The sequence below is a fragment of the Cavia porcellus genome, unplaced genomic scaffold (assembly GCF_034190915.1).
Source record: "Cavia porcellus strain 051 isolate PalLab524CR breed Dunkin Hartley unplaced genomic scaffold, mCavPor4.1 scaffold_2, whole genome shotgun sequence".
Classification (NCBI taxonomy): Eukaryota; Metazoa; Chordata; class Mammalia; order Rodentia; family Caviidae; genus Cavia; species Cavia porcellus.
In genome coordinates, this window is record NW_026947485.1 from 137903167 (window position 1) to 137920005 (window position 16839).

The 16839-nt window shown below is 37.5% G+C and overlaps 2 long non-coding RNA genes across 3 annotated transcripts; one reads left to right on the plus strand and one right to left on the minus strand.

The window, feature by feature from the left end:
- Positions 1 to 6139: 6139 nt before the first annotated feature.
- LOC134475298 (uncharacterized) lies at positions 6140 to 9981 on the minus strand. The gene is made up of 3 exons (XR_010046443.1): positions 9553 to 9981; positions 9242 to 9379; positions 6140 to 6351 (listed from the first exon to the last, which is right to left on the minus strand). It is a non-coding gene; the product is annotated as an uncharacterized LOC134475298 (long non-coding RNA).
- Positions 9733 to 16264, plus strand: LOC134475297 (uncharacterized). 2 transcript variants are annotated; one of them, XR_010046442.1, is made up of 3 exons: positions 9768 to 9826; positions 12179 to 12251; positions 13811 to 16264. It is a non-coding gene; the product is annotated as an uncharacterized LOC134475297 (long non-coding RNA). The 2 variants fall into 2 exon arrangements; XR_010046441.1 differs by lacking the exon at positions 12179 to 12251 and having other exon boundaries at positions 9733 to 9826.
- Positions 16265 to 16839: the final 575 nt, after the last annotated feature.

Here is a 16839-nt window from a genome sequence, read left to right on the forward strand (position 1 = left end):
GAGTAGTCAAGAGTCTCACTTCTGCCTCTTCTCTGTTTGTGTAACTTTGGCAAGCAAGTCCCTCTTAAACTTCATCCTCCTATTTGCAAAGTGATGAAGCTAGGTTGGAGAATTCCTAGAGTGTGTCTTGTAGCAATATATTTCTCTGATTTGAGAAATGTTGTACATATCTAAAGGAAGCCATACAGCCTGTTGTTTTCAGTGAAGTGAAATTAACTTCTGAACTATCACCCTGAAGAAATTTTTTAAGCCACAAACCAGTAGGTAGCACTTTGCGTGAAACAATCTGTAACTTGAGTGTAAAATACATTAAAGAATCAAATCCTACTGGAATATATCTGAGCATGTTTAATCACATTGACTATTTCAGTATGACTTGAAAAAAAGGGGACCAATGAAAATATTAAAAAGATAAGTCAGGTTATCTTTAGGGTTCCAGAATGAAAGTATAAAACAGCACAACTTCTGATGATTAGTTTTTGTGGGATTCAGTTTTTTTTCAGTGTCATTATAAAATAAGTGTGGTCAAGAAAATACCATCTGCTTCAGACCCTGTTAGAAGTAAAGTAATTTAGATGTTAGAAAGGACTGTCTCTGAATGCTTAGAAAGCTAGGACTTATCTATAGATGTATACAAACAAGTATTTCTAAATAAGGTTCTTGCTCTGCCCATCCCGGATCACCATGGACATGAATGTATACCCCCTCGGTCTCCAATAAGATGCATTGAACACCGGAGCCTTGGCCATTTTCACAAGCACCTGAATGCAGGAAAAGACTTAAGAACCCCAGAACGAAAGATGTACTAGGATGAGGTACGAGGGTTATTTTCTTTGTAGAAAATGATGTAGAAGCAAGAAAACATTCAAGGACCCTCCAATTGAGAAAAAGATGCTTTGTATTGATTTATCAGCATCCAGTTAGAAATAAGATTCATTTGATCCCTTCATTGGAATAAAAGGGGACCCGGGTCCAGACACCTGCCTTGAGTTTGGCATGGTGGGAGGCAGACAATAGTGTTAACTACATTGGCTTTCAACGTGGACTGGCCTGAGCTGGATCTTGCTTCTACTTAATTTCAGGAAAGAAAGCAGCCCAGAACCCTGAACACAGGTGCTTAGTTTCGTTAATCTACTACATGGTAAGACATCAATATGTACCCTAAATATTTGTATTAGTCTCCTGCATTCCTTGGCCCATGGTCCCATCATCCCTCATTGAAGCCAGCAGCAACCTTAGATTTCTGTCTCTTTGACCTCCGATTCATTTGTCACATCTCCTTCTCCAACTTGGGTTTCTCTTCTGTAAAATGGAGTTTCTATAAGCATTGAATGGAGTAATGACCGTGAATGTATAGAAAATATAGTTATTGCTACTATTGCTAGTGTTTCCTGATTCGAATTTTCCTAGATTCTGACTTTTCTAGAATCAATCTGCCTATAAGGAAATGGTTTATACATATGCTAAACCTTTAGCATTTTCTTCTTGCTGGGGGTAAGTTGTCAGTAGGGGTATAGACTCTTAAATTCAGAGGACCTTATGAAGTTTTTCAAGAACTTTGTATCAGGAGTTAGTAAAGAAAATAGACCAAATCTAGGTATTTTAAGTAGATAAGAATTTAATATAAGGAATTAGATACTACTTCTAAAACTATCAGAGGACTGGAGAGGTAGGGAGTCAGTGACAGTATTGAGTTTGGCAATACGGCAGGGAACTAGGTTCCAGGAAGCCTCTGCCATGCTGAACATGGCTCTCTCCACCTTGTAAGCTGATGACCAGAAACTGGAAGTCCGAGTTTTCAGCCCTACCTGCCTCTTGATGCTGTCTTCAAGGCCTCATTTCCCCATAGAAATAGTCAGAGTAAAATGATCTTGGCTTTGCTCCATCTCCAAATCAAATGTGAGTATATCCAATCAACAGAGCTCAAGTGACATCCAGAACTCTGGCTACGCCGAGTTTGGAAAATGTAGACGTTTGTTTTCTAGCCTCTGTTGTTGTAGGCAAGTGTAGAAAGTGATTAACAGTGAACCCTGTCTCAGTCAGTCTCTCTCTAGCACCTTCCTTCTTATTCACACCTTGGAAAACATGGAAGAGGGTTATGCTGCATGGTAGTGTTTGAGAACATTTAAAAATCTTTTAATTCGACTAGTTGTACGTCAGAGAAAACTGCCTTGTATTGAAAAGCCCTCATTTGGTTCAATTCCCAAAGTCCCTTTTTCTAAGCATTAACAGATTATGCAATATATTTTTAGCTATTTAAAAAACTCCATGAGGTAAATTAATGTGGATTTGAAGTATTTTAGTCTAACATGGTTGATTAGAAGTTGCCAAGAGAAGTCTTAGCATGGGTCTGAAACATGGTAAGTGCTCAACAAATATTTCCTTTTCTAAAGTGTAACTTGATAGACTATGGATTTCCCCCTATGGAAATGTTAAGAGTTCAATGAATAAGTCAAAACGCAAACAGTTAATTTAAATAATGAAAGAGTTCTCAAAGCAGAATATTCTAGAGATTTAATTATGATCAAATATGTACTCTCTACCAAGTGGCTTCTTATTCCGAGCCCTTTCTTTGTTCTGTTCCCCATATCTATCTATCAGAGACATAAATACACTTCAGTTTGGGACGGTCACAAGCCCACACAGCTGTATTTCAGTTTCAGTGAACTTCTCCATCGCACTGTGCCCCATGGCTTTGGTCATACTAGCTGCTCCCCTGGTATGATTTTGGCCATGGTATGCAATTTTGGAAACTTCTAACATAGCCTGGGAAATATTAAAATGAAACAAAATAACAAAAGAGCAAACTGTGTCAAACTCACTTTCATTTATTTGTTTCTCAAATGAAAAGGATAATTTTGAACTAAATACTGGAATTACATGCTGTGAAATGGGACATGACTACTTTGCAGAAACTGAAATTTTTTTGGCACTTAAATACAAACAGGCACAACATCGATCAATTTGGTAGCATATAGTTAAGCAAAAGAATCTTTCCTTTTTGGATTAGGAACATTACATTCTCTTTCATTACATCTTTTTACATAGATCAGTATCTCTTAAATATCATATAAAGTGTAATTTCTATTTAATTATTTCCATTCCTCCATTTACTGTATATTTAAATAATAAATATTTCAATATAAAGATTTTTTTTTTAAATCCCATGTTAGAAAATCTCAGACTGAATACAAAGCACTGGTTTTTCAGTATAATAAAGTGCAAGTTCATGGCAATGAACTGGCAGGGCCCGCAGCAGAATACCTAGGGCTGGATTTTGTTTGCAACATGAATGTTCTTCGTGGTTTCTCTAGCTCAAAGTGGGGTGTTTGGACCATCCTAGCACATCTGGCCCTATGCCAAGCAGTCGAGGGGTACATGTTTTCTTGCAAATTGAATGAAACACCCATGAGCAAACCCGCCCATGGAAGGCCTCAGGAACAGCTGGGTGGAATTAAATGGCATTTATTCTTATATTGTTAATGGCAAGGAGTCAAGAATTCCACACCAAGATGCATGTAATCTACAGCACACACGATCGTGGCAGGAGCTTCACTCTCACTACAGACATGAATGATTCATTTTTCTATTAAAATTTTTTGAAGGGGCTTTTCTTTCTTTTCTTTTTTTGCTCAAGGCTCATTTTTTCTAATACTGAGGTAATTCTCACATGTCTACACAAGAATGAGAATTGCACAACTAGGTCATGGACGCAGATGTCTCACACAACTATTTCAGTCAAACATGTCCATGAGAATCTGCCCTTAGAGTCACTAAGTAATGATCTAATGATTTCATATGACATTTTGAGCATTTGACTTGGAAAGGCTTGATGTTATAAAAACGTTATTTTCCTCAAATCTGTAAAATAACCTGGAAGATTAAAAGTGCTAATAGACAAGAAGCTTTTGGAGAAGGAGCCTCCTTATTGGGTAAAGTCTTGCCGTAAAGCTCTAATAATTGAAGTGACGTGGTGTCATGGAAGAAGAGCCATTCAGGTGGATATTGGTAAACAGAGAACCTAAAACAAATCGCATATATTCTTGCCAACAGAATTTAGTTTTGGAATTTGAACCAGCGAGGGTATAAATTATTTGGGAAGACATGTGGGATAACGAAAAATATTAAATTTTGATTTTTATCTCTCAGGTAGCTAGCTTTCCCTCAATCCAGGTGGGTTAAAGATTTAAATGTGTAAAAATCTACAAAGACTAGACAGAATGTAAGAGAATTTTTTTTTTCATATGTAGCGTGTGGAAGTAGACAAGGCTTCTTGAACACAACCTCAAAGCCTGTAGTTGTAACAGACATTGATCACTCCATTTGATTCTACAAAATTAAAGTAGTTCATGGGTAAAGGAAAATCAGTTCCTATACACATGTAAAAACATGCTTATTCTTATAATTTAGGGAATGCAAATTAAGCATAAAAAGAAAGTTTTTGCCTGTTAGACAACTTTTAAAATTTCAAAATCAATATTGGTGAAGTAAAAGGAAATATTTTCAGAACAAGAGTCTTTTTTTTTTTTTTTTGTTCCAGGGATTGAACAGCAGTCTCTGAATAAAGCATAATGTGACATGACTTTTATAAAGAAAACTTGATAAAATCAGCCAAATTTTTAAATGAACATGAGATTTGTTTAACAATTCTACTTTGATATTATGGGAAAAGTATGCCAAGAAACTTATTGCAACATTGTACGTGTCAAAAAAACTATAATAGAAAAAATATAAATGTCCAGCAACAGGAATTCAGGTTAAATTATGTATTCATGTGGTAGAATATATATAACAATTTTTTATTAAAAATGCAGGAGGGATATGGAAGGACTTTTGATTTTGTGTTGCAGACAAACATACATAATATTAAATATACAATATATGCTATATATATCAATATATTTAAGTATATGCATATATATATAATTTTTGGTTTGATGGTATAAAGAATTGACTCAGCATCTTGCAAATACTAACTATGCTCTCCACCTCTAAACTACATCCCCAGCCCTTATGAGATAGAATATTATCTAGCTACTGAAAAAGGCGTGTACTAATATATTAAAAAACCACAAGATCTCCAAATGAACCAAAAAATTCATGATACAGAAAACTCTCATAGATACTAAGTTAAAAATGATCACTTCTAATACTGTTGATGGTGATTATTTTTAGATTAGAGTTGGCAGCATATGTGTGTGTGTACTGAGGGTATGGATAGAGAGCAATTAGTTAAAAAATAACTATGGTAAGATTGATTTGAGGCAAATTGTGATTGTTTTTGAATGCCAAGTAATGGATTTGGAATTTTCATGTACATAATAGTTAACCATTATAGGTTTTAAATTTTAGTTTGGTTTTCTTTTTTTCTTTTTCTTTTTTTTTTTTTTTTTGGTCTTTTTCGTTTTTATCGGTACCAGGGATTGAACTCACAACTGCCTGATTACAAGGCAGGCACTTATGCCGCTGAGCTAAAACCCCAGCCCCGAAATTTTATTTTTAATAAATATATCCATGTAGTTCAAAATTAAAAGAAAAATAAATGGCTTATATTGAAAATTTTTCTTTTTATCCTTGTCTTTCCTTACCCCAGCTAATAATTCCATCAAAATTTAAAATATTTTATATACTAATATACATTACAAAAAACCATTAATCTTAGGTTTTAAAGATCTTTCCATATTAGTAGATAGGTACTCATTTGCCTTGAATATTTGTTATAAACGTTCGTGACTGTTTTCAAGACTATAATACATTGTTATTAACAATAGTGACCATTTTGTAAAACAGATCTCTTGAATTTGTTCTTCCTGTCAAACTGAAATCTCTATACTCAGACCAATATCTCCTCAGCTCCTGGTAATTACCATTCTACTCTTTATTTCTATGAGTTGAACTTTTGTAGTTTATACATCTAGGTGAAATTATGTGGTATTTATCTTTCTGTAGTACCTTCCAGATTCACCCATATTGTCACAAATGACAGGACTTCCTTCTTTTAAAGGTTAAACAATATTCTATTGAATAGAAATACCACATTTAAAAAATCTATTGATTCACTGATAGATTCTTTGCCAGATTCTCTAGTTGTTTACTATAAATAAGGATATAAGAAACACAGGAAAGGATACACTTCTTTAACATATTGATTTATTTTGTTTTAGATATTGTATCAGTCAGTTCTCTAGTCACTGGGACCCACAGTGATTCGATGCCCACATAACACATGCAACTTGGAGAGGTTTAATTAGGCTCAGGGTTTCAGAGGAGTCACAGTGGCTGACTGGCTCCGAGGCAGAAACATCATAATAGAAGGGCATGCTGGAGCAAAGCAACTTCGTTTATGGCAGCCTGGAAGCAGAGCAGGGAACAGTGCCAGAAAGGAAGGAGCCAAGGACTATATGTAGTACCCAAAACTATGTCTATGTGGCCAACTCAGAAACACCTATAAATATGCTTTATTAATCCCCTAAGTGGCTACTGAGATAATCAAATTGACAATCAAGCTTACTCATTACAAATACATATTGTGGGATTGCTGGGCCATATGGTAGTATTAGTTTTAATTTCTTAGGGAACTTCTACAATATTTGCCATAATGGTTGTATAAATTTACATTCTGCTAAATAGTGTATAAAGGTTTCTTTTCTCCACATCCTTGCCTGCATTTGTCATCTTTCATCTTTTTGAGGTGCAAGGTAATATCTCATTGTGGATTTAGCTTGAGCTTCTCTGCTAATCAGTGATGTCAAGCATTCTTTCACATGCCTGTTGATATTTGTATGTCTTCTTTTGATGTGTCTATTCAACTACTTTGCTTATTTTAACAATGAGATTTTTTTTTTTTTACTATTGAGTTGTTTACCCTTGAGCCTGTGATGGGAGCTTTTTATAAATTGTACTTATTAACTGTTTAGTTTGCAAATACGTTCTGCCATTCTTCAAGTTGTTTCTTTGCTCCGTTGATTGTTTCTTCGGTTGTGTGAAAATTTAGTTTGATGTATGTTGCAGTTAGGGTTGGGTGGCAACTTGATTGACCTTGGGATCTGCTCAGGGGACTATTGGAGCATACCTCTAAGTGTGTCTGAGTGTGTCATGAAGGCATGGCCTTGTATAGTTCCTGTTACTGTCATTGTCCCTTTGCTCTACTCCCCTGCTACCATGAACTAAACAGCTTCGTTTCTCCATGCTTTTCTACCATGATGCTTTTGCCTTGGAATTTGCCAACCATTGACTGAATCCCTGAAGTCATGAGCTAAGTGAACTTCTTCTCCTTTAAGTGGTGAGTGTCACATAATGTGTCCCAGCAAGCTGAGTAATACAGTGTAATTCTGTTCTCCTATTTTTCTGCCTCTGTTTTTGGGCTCTATGCAAACTATCATTATCTAGATCAAGGTCATGAAGCTTCTATAAATGTTTGATTCTGGTAGTTTTATATTCTCAGGTCTTATATATACATTCTTAATCTATTTTGAGTTGATTTTTGTATATGGTGTGAGGTAAGGATCTAATTTCATTTTTTCATTGAGATATCCAGTTTTCCCAACACCAATTGTTTAGGTACTAGGAATTAAACCCAGAGGCTTTGCACTGAAATACATCCCTAACCCAGCCCTTTTCTTATTCTCTATTTTGAGACAGAGTCTTGTTAAGTTATTAAATTGTCCACACTGGGCTAAACTTGTGATCTTCCGGTCTAAGCCTCCCAGGATGTGGGAATAACAGGTGTATACCTCTGTGCCCAGTGTCTCAACACCATTTATTGCAGAGATTGTCCTTTCTTTGTCATGTGTTTTTAGATCTTTGTCAAAAATCAATTCATCATAATGCAGGAATTTATTTCTTAGCTCTCTATTGTGTTCCATTGTTCTATGTGTCTATTTTTATGCCAGCACAAAAATGTTCTGATTACTATAGCTTTGTAGTATATTTTGAAGTAGGTTTTAGAAGAAATTAGGTTAAGAAGAAATGTAACTTGACATAATAAAGGCCATATATGACAAACTCAGAGCTAACAACACACTCAGAAAATTTGAAAGCTTTTTCTTTAGGATCAGAAAAGAGACAAAGATGTTTGTTCTTGCCTCTTCTATTTACATAGCACTGAAAGTCCCAACTACAGCAATTAGGTAAGAGAAAAGAAATATAAGGCTTCTAAATTGAAAGGAAAATATTAAGTTGTTTGTTTGAAGTCAGCATGATTTCATATGAAGAAAACTTGCAGACTCAGTCATAAAACTGTTAGAACTAATAAGTTAATTCAGGAAAGTTTCAGTATACAAAATCAACACATACACAAAAATTTAGTAGCAATTCTACTAACAGTGAATTCTCTAAGAAAGAAATTAGAAGACACTCCCATTTACAATGGCTACAAAATAATATAACTACAAATTAATCTAACTAAGGAAGTAAAAGATATGTACACTAAAAACTATAAAGCATTGTAGGAATAAATATAATAAATGGAAAGCTTTCTATGCTTATGGATAGGAATATTTAATATTGTTAGATGTCCACTTTATCCAAAGCAATCTACAGATTCAAGATAATACTTATAAAAATTCTGAAGATAACCTTCACAGAAATAGAAAAAATAATCTTAAAATTCATATGGAACCACAAAAAATCCTGACTAACCAAAGCAATCTGAAACAAAAAGCATAAAGCTAAAGGAACCACACTATCTGACTTGCATTAATTTTTATTTAAAAAACCACATATGGATTATAGGATGCTTCAGTGTCACTTCATATTTTGTATCCTAAGTGAGTATGTCTGTTACCCTACTTGATAGCCAGCCCTGCTGCTACCAAATCCCTGGGGCACATGTCGCATATGTGCAGGGTTTCTGAATGATGGGACTGTTTAACTGTTGGGATATAATATGCCCCAATTCTAAGGATGACTAGTTTTCCAGAGACTCTCTGTTTGCTCCCCATTTAGCATCTTTATAGGAAAAAATTGAGCCCCCTTCAAAAGGAAAAGAAAGGAAGAAAGAAGGAGAAAGGAAGAAAGGAAGAAAAGAAGAAAGAAAGAAAGAGAGGCAGAAAGAAAGAAAGAAAAAGACAAACAAGCTGGTGTGGGGCTTTGAAATATGATTAGAAATACAAAAGCCAGTAAGCCAATTGTTTATTTTGGATCAAGTGGCAGATTGTCACACCTAAGGCAATATATGTAAAAAGCTCTTTGGTGTTAAATTTGTTTTACTATAATAACAAGTGTTTTTATCTTTCCTTACCCATAGGCAACTGAAGTATTTTTCTGCAGTCAGGCTGGGACAGGAGACATTTTCAGATAAATTACCTCTTACTATACTCTTGAGACGCTGTTCATGCTGCTGCATAGAAACTAGTCAGGACAGACTATTTGGTTGATTCTGGAAGTGTACGGAAAAAGAAAATTGAATGAGTAATTTCTAATACAGTAGTCATTTAAATAAAAGAGTAAAGTAGTTTTTACATTCAGACTTTGAGAAACTCAGGTAGATTGGCAAGCACTATAGTGGAAATTTAGAAAAGCTGAAATGGGAAAATGTCATTTCTCACTTACCAGAATTTTGAGATGCCTGTTTAGCAAGAGGCTTAGAATGTGGCCATTTTACTGTACAGCTTGTGGCAGTACAAGACAACCTACAGCCAAGCTGAGATTTTGTGCTGTGACTTAGTCTTCTCTTTGCTGTCAGACTACCAGCTCATTAATATTTAAATCAGCTCATAAATATTTCTTGGAAATTCACAACTGCTTGCTCTTCACCACTCTTCATCCCTGTGGTCTCCTTCTTTGGTCTTATGCCTTTTCTTCTTAGAAGATGCAGTGTAAGAAGGTAAGAGCTCATTACATGTTAATCTTAATGATGTATGGTGATGAAAAAGGAAAGGAGGAAGTTCTGTTAGAGAATAAAAATGAAAAACAGAGAGAGGATGTACAAGGAAATTTTATTCCATTTCCTTTGTACAAATAAAATTATGTAATGATGGCCCAAAGAAGTCTGTGCAAAGTAAGAACAGTGCAACAGTGTGTGCCAAGGCAATCTGACCTCGAGTGAATGTTTCATTCACATACTCTTTAAAAGCTTTGAAACGCAGATGAAATATTTCATTGAGGGTAGACCCTGGATGTTCCCACTGGGGAGATGGTTGCATGGTTACAAAACCTCTTCTGTTCAATCTCCGAGCTGTAATTCTAATTATAAAATAATGATGACAGAGAAGGACCAGTTCTATCATGATGTTCTGTATAGTAAATCTTAGAATTCTGCCAGAGTTCAACACTAACATTCACATTCGGTCAATTCAACAGTCAATTCTTTTAAATGAGTGTGAATAAAATGCAACCAATGACAATCAAAGAAAAATGAATATAACCTATGTCACCTGCATGTAATTTAAAGGGCTGTTGATTGTAAGTGCCACTATTTTATATATCTCTAAGAAAGAAAAAAGTGCTACCACCAATTAAACTGTACTACACTGTAAGTACATTCTGATTGCAGATCAGGAGGACTTTGAAATGTGTTCCTTTTAAGAACAGGCCGTTCTGGAAAGAATAAAGACTACTTGGTGGTCAAATGACTTGAAAGAATGCTGAAAAGAGTCTTTATCTCTTTAGCAGGAGCACCTACTTTAACATGCAATGACTTTTCCGACATTATACACCTAAGCGATGCCCAGAACATAGAGAAGATAAACTTTTGGCACAGGCCCTGGATGTGTACCCAGGAGGTCTCTAACAGTTTTATTTTATTTGATTATGCTCCAAAGTTCTTCTAGAAATAAATTTAGGATAAAAAGAGAAATCTGCCAAACCCAGGGGAAATTAAGACAATTTTGGTCTGAGAAGCATCCAGTATTATTAAGTAGAGTCTAGAAAATTTAATTTGGCATTAAAGATCTCAGAAAATCTAGACTGAAGGTTTTAAAAGTACCCCCACACACACACACACCAGTTCTGAATTTTTATGTAACCTGAACTTCTGACAAATTTAATTAATGTATTTTCTTAAACTTACAGTGTTTCAATGCCCTATCATTTTTTATACCAGAGTTCATCAACCTTCACACTATGGACATTTTGGATTGTATCATTCTTTTGTACAGGGGCTGTCCTGTGCGTTGTAGGATTTTCAGTAGCATCTCAGAACACTATCCATTAGATATCATTAGCACTTTCTCCCAGCTAAAACCAAAATGACAATAAAAAATGTGTCAGATGTTAACAAATGACAAAATTTCCACTGATTGAGAACCACTGTCTATGCTATGCTGGAAAAGTAAAAGCTTGCAAAATTTGTTATCAAATGTACGTGAGATTGAGTCCTACATCTTTGGGATGAACATCTAACTTTGGTCACACAGTACACACCCTCTTTTCAACAGCGGGCCATTTCCTAGTGTAAGTAAGGCGTTGTGTCATGCCTATTGCTCTCTGTAGTGTGTTAACTGATAAGTCAACTTATATCACCCAGTAAAACTGAATCAGGGTGGTGCTGGGTGTGGAAGGCCCACCTAAGGATTGTTGTCAATAGCATAAAAAGAAATCTGGAGGGCAAGATGGTGCACTGTTGATTCTCCTGGAGAAGCTCATTGTGCTGGTTTTCCTGCTGAGATATAAACTCAGCTGTGATTATCAGATAAGCTCAAGTCCTCTGTTACCAGGGATAGCTGCTGTTCTCTTTGGGGGAAGCTCTCGTACTTACTTGGAGCACCACTTTGCTGGCTCCAGTGCAGATCACAGCCAGTCAACACAGATCCTTCATCCTACTGGCGCACACTTTCTGGCTTCCATCACTGACCTTTGGGCCTTCCCAGTGCAGATCCTTGATACAGACTTTCACGAGACATTTTTGTGGGCTCTAAGCCTCCAGTTAGACTCATGGAGTACACTGCCATGGGCTCTAAGCTTTTAGCTGGACACATGGAGAGTATTGCCGTGGGCTCTAGGTCTTCAGATGGACTTTTGCAGAACATTGCCATGAGATCCAGCACCTCACCTGTATTCTCTGGGCCTCTAGTGTGTGGACAGATCGCCCACACTCTTTTGCATTTCAATTTTTGTGTTGATATCATAAAATAATTCTATAAATTGTGTGCCCTGTATTAAATATTATTCCCCTATAAATCATGACTATTAACACCCTCCACTGTGGAACTGAGCTTAATCTCATTCTTTCCCCCAGCATTTCTACCATCTTGAGCAGAATGATGGCAGGGACAGAAAACATTGGAGTGAATTGACTCCTCGGTGGAAAGGTGAAGTCATCTCTAATTCCCTTGTAGCTGTTTGACTCCAGTCCTTATTTTGATTTGGGTTTCTAGATTCCCATCCTCTCTGTACTCTAACTATCCCTCCAAGAAATGGCCCTCGTGCTTGTTAAACTAAAATGCTTGAGATCACAGTTTCTCTGAAATAGCAGGATTTATTGGGCTGTTACAGCCAGAAAAGAAGAGCAGTCCTGGGACAAGTTTCTGCAGCCTCCAGCAGCAAGTAAAGGTGGCACATGGGAAATCTGTCAAATCTAAAAAGCCGGGGTGTTTTCCGGTGAAAATTTGGTGAAGGGAGGCATAATTCATCTACGCTGAACCTATAACGACTATGACTAAGAGGGGCAGGACTACATGCAGTAAGGGAAGCTTTGGAATAGAAGAGAAAAGTGACTTCTGTTTCTGGATTGTTTGGGGTTGGAAGGAGGATGCGTTGGCACCTAGGGGGACTTACATTCAAGGATGTGAACTGGCCTTCTGATCTTGTAGCCTGTAGCTCATTAGATGATTAATCCACCCATTCTCCTCTCTTCTGTCCTCTGGCCCTTTGTAAATGAATTATAGATCATCTGCAGAAATTTTCTTGAAAGCTTATTGTGCCAGAGTTATTTTCTCCTGGTTACCAGCAAAAGACTCTGCTACCGACCAGCCTTGTGCTTCGAATCTTTTCCATCTCATAACCTAGGTTTTGTACTGTAGATTGAAAATGAAAGCTGTTTTACCTTTCATACTCACAAAAGGTGCTTTCTGCCTCTGTAAGTCCCGCCTATCCTTTCTCAGGCCAGGTTCTGTGCTTAATCCTGGAGACAAATGAGGCACCGCCCCTGTGCTTATGGAACTCACTTTCTTCCTCGGTCAAAATTAACGGCAGGACTCAGACAGCACGATGAATAAAAAAACCCCATTCTGAGTAGGAACAGTTCCAGCAGGTCAAACAGTGCTGGTGAAATTGGCTTTTGTCCCCAGCAGGCCTTCAGACCACTGCATTTTGTGCACACTCCTTGCTGATGGCCTCCCTCACTCCTTTTCAGCACAGAATGTGGTGCTGGGGGAGGAAGAGAGGGCTCCCGTCAAGGAGCTTTATGTATTCATTATTCCACATCCCGGCCTGGCTACAGCGGCTGAAGCGGCTGAGATTCTGTAGTACTGCTAGATTAGCAGCAGGAGCAAATAAAAAAGCTCAGGGTCAGCACTTTCTGTTTCTCTTCTGACAAACAAGGTCAGGTACTGCTTTCAACAAACCAGTTCCAAGAGCCAGTGACACACAAAGAGACGAAAAGGGGAAGGTTTTTCAGAAAGGCTGGTGGTTAGGTTTAAGGTAGGTTTACGTTTTCAGCTTTTGTTGTGGCAGAGAGAAGTCCTTCTTGTTCCAGGCTTCCCCTTTTCAGAGTGGGGAAAAAGAATCCGGGCCAAAGGCTCTTTTGTCCTGCTTGGTTGCTTGCACTCAAGTGCCAGGTGCAGAACTCGGTTCCCAGGGGAATCAGAACATCATTGCCGTGAAGGTTTGGGGCCATTATTCCTAATTCTCACTTTTGTTGCCACCACAGACTCTGAACCTTGAACAAGATGAAAGAAAAAGGTGTGCAAGCAGGTGGAAGAAATGGTGCTCTGGAGGTCAAGGCTGAACCGTGTTTGAGAGCCAAGATTGAGGACAGAGAGGACCTCAGCTGTGAAGACCGGGAGGGGTCCTCCGTCTCCCCCTCCCCAACCCATGATTGTCGCTAGGAGATCCCTGTACAAGAATGGCATGCTGTGTCCCCAGACACCTTTCTGTATATCTTTTGTTTTTTTAACTCTCCAGGGATAAGGTTTTTTTTTTTTTTTTTTTTTAAATTCTCTTTGTACCAAATTACAGTTTATATCGTTCTGGTTACTAAAACAAGAAGATAGAATTTACTAGAGATAGCTGGTGAGTCCAAATCTTAGGTCCCAGTGGGCTACCTCTCCTTTGGTAAATTACTAATTGCCAAGCATTCTGTTTTCTGCAGATTGGTTTGTTTCATAAATATTTAATGAAATACTGGAAGCTGTCTTGGTCAGCGAAGTGAAACCTTAGGACTGATCTCAGATTTTCTGTTGGCCATGTTGACCTGGATGTTCACAATGCACTCATAATTGACAAGGCTGAAGATGATCTCAACCATCATCCACACACGTACCTTTCACACCCCCTTTCTCTTGGTGATTGGCAACATCCTCCATAATTGTCTATCACAGCACCTGGGAGTCACCACCACACATACTCTACTCTCCTAATATTCTGTAGGCCAGCAACTCCTGCACAGCTCTGGAAACTGTCACCTGCTCCTTAGTCCCTCTGCTACTCCCTTTATTCAGGATTCTCTTGGGTTAAGATTTCTAGTGAGGGGAGGAAAAACAGCTTTAAATAATATAGATCAACCCAGAGTCTCTAGCTACTCAGAATATTGTAGCAGGAGGACCACAAGTCCAAGGCCAGACTGGATTATATAACAAAACATTATCTCAAAAAAATCTGGGGTTGTAGCTCAGTGGCAGAGCATTTGCCTAGGAAGTGCAAGACCCTAGTTGTCTCCAGTACTATCACCAAAAACCAAACCAAAAACCCCAAAGTCACTTTCTATAATACTTCATTCCCAAATCCTAGTCCATTCCTGAAGATAGACTAATTATTAGAGTTCCATATGTGGCTTTTCTTAATATTTATATGCATTTCAGATATAAAAATATACATACAGAAATACATAATTTACTCACATAAGTAGCCTACATAAAATAGTCTGTCTTGATTTTACTCAGCAAATATTTTGAAGGTGTTTGCATATCAGCATAAATAAACTTGTTTTAACCTGTAAAGTGTACAGTGTGGAGAACATCTGTTATTTTGCCAATGTTTTGATAAACCAGCTCCCGAGGATGTCCATGTGGCTTCTCTCTTCCTTTCAGGAGTATGATGTCACACAAATGGCCTAGGAATGGGTCAGTGCCCCAACCTGGGCCAATAAATGTCATAGCTGAGACTTCTGCTGGTTGTGAGTCTGGAATGTTTCAGGAGCTTCTGGAACATCACTTACAGCAATCTTCCTCAGTGAATATCCTGGAACATGGTTTCATCTTACAATCTGATTCTTATGTTTCTCATATTTTTAAGGACTCTTTACAATTTCTGGAGAGCATTATTTGTTGCTTTACTAATCTGTTTTGGATTTCTAATTATAACTCTGCTGTCACTTATGTTATATGATATCTTGCACATAGCCTTGTACTTACCTATTTGCTTATCTCTGGACTGGAGTCTTCACAGACAGACAATAACTAATTATCTGTCTGTTGGTATTTGGGTCATTCCTAAATGCTTATTGTGTAACTAACTAAATAAAAAGTTAATCTTGGGCCAGGGATTTAGCTCAGTGGCACAAGTGCTTGCCTGGCAAGTACAAGGTCATGAGTTTGATTCCCCAGTACCCCCTTCCCCCAAAAGTAAAAATAAGTTAGCCTTAATTTACTTTCTCTGGATGGTTCAAAAGACTAATCTGAAGTGGATTTGTAAACAATATAGGAATCCAAGCAGCCAAATTAATAAATTTGGAATTTTATTAGCTGAGCTCAGTGATCACCTGTGGACCTCTGTTTCAGAGTCCAAACAAGCGGCACTGAACTGAAGAGTCACAGGGCATTTAAAGCAAAAAACAACAAACCAAGACATCCTGTTGGAAACAATTTAGCTAGAATCTTACATTAATTTTGGTAGACAACTGTATCCTGCTTCTTTGTTGAGCAGGTTAATTTTTCTCTCTTGTGTGTGCAGCTCATTCATTTTGCTTTTCCCGTGGAACTTGTACCCTGAGTAATTTTTCACTCTTCTGGATCAAACACAGGGTACGAGTTAAATACAGGGCACACGATGGCATCAGTTATGCTAAGCTACAAGATATACTGCTTTTTAAAGTACAGTGCTTTTGTATTACTGTGTCATGGATTCAATTGTTGTTTATCAAATAAATTTGCTCCTTCTATCAGAATTCCACAAAGGACAGCTTTTTTTTCCTCACTTGGCATTATGCTTGGCCATGGGACTTTCTTGGGCTAGTGGATGTCAGCAGATAAGATGTAAGCAGAGGCTTGATGTGTGCTCAAGTGGTAGGACTTGATAACTCACAGGCCTCTTTCTCATTGAGAAGAACCTGTCTCAGATGCTGGTTCAAGGAGGATGAGAGACACTTGGACAGATCTGGAGCCAATCAACATTTTGCCACCATACATACCTAGCTTACATAAGCATAACCTTCAGTTTATCTGCAGATATATGAGAAAATGCTTGCTGTTATCTGCTGGTGAGACTTAAAGGTGAGGAGTTGTGACAGTATTATTGTAGTGATGGCCAACTGAAACATACCTACATCAATATCACCTGGGCTGCTTGTTATGAATGAAATGGCTGAACTCCACCCTATGCTTAATAACTGATAATCTCTGGGGTGATTTTAGAAATTTTCATTGTAGCATTAACCCCAGGAGATTCTTATGCTCACTACTAGGCTACAGATAATATTTATCACCACGTTATTTTCAGTGATGTGGAAAGAGTCATAGGTTA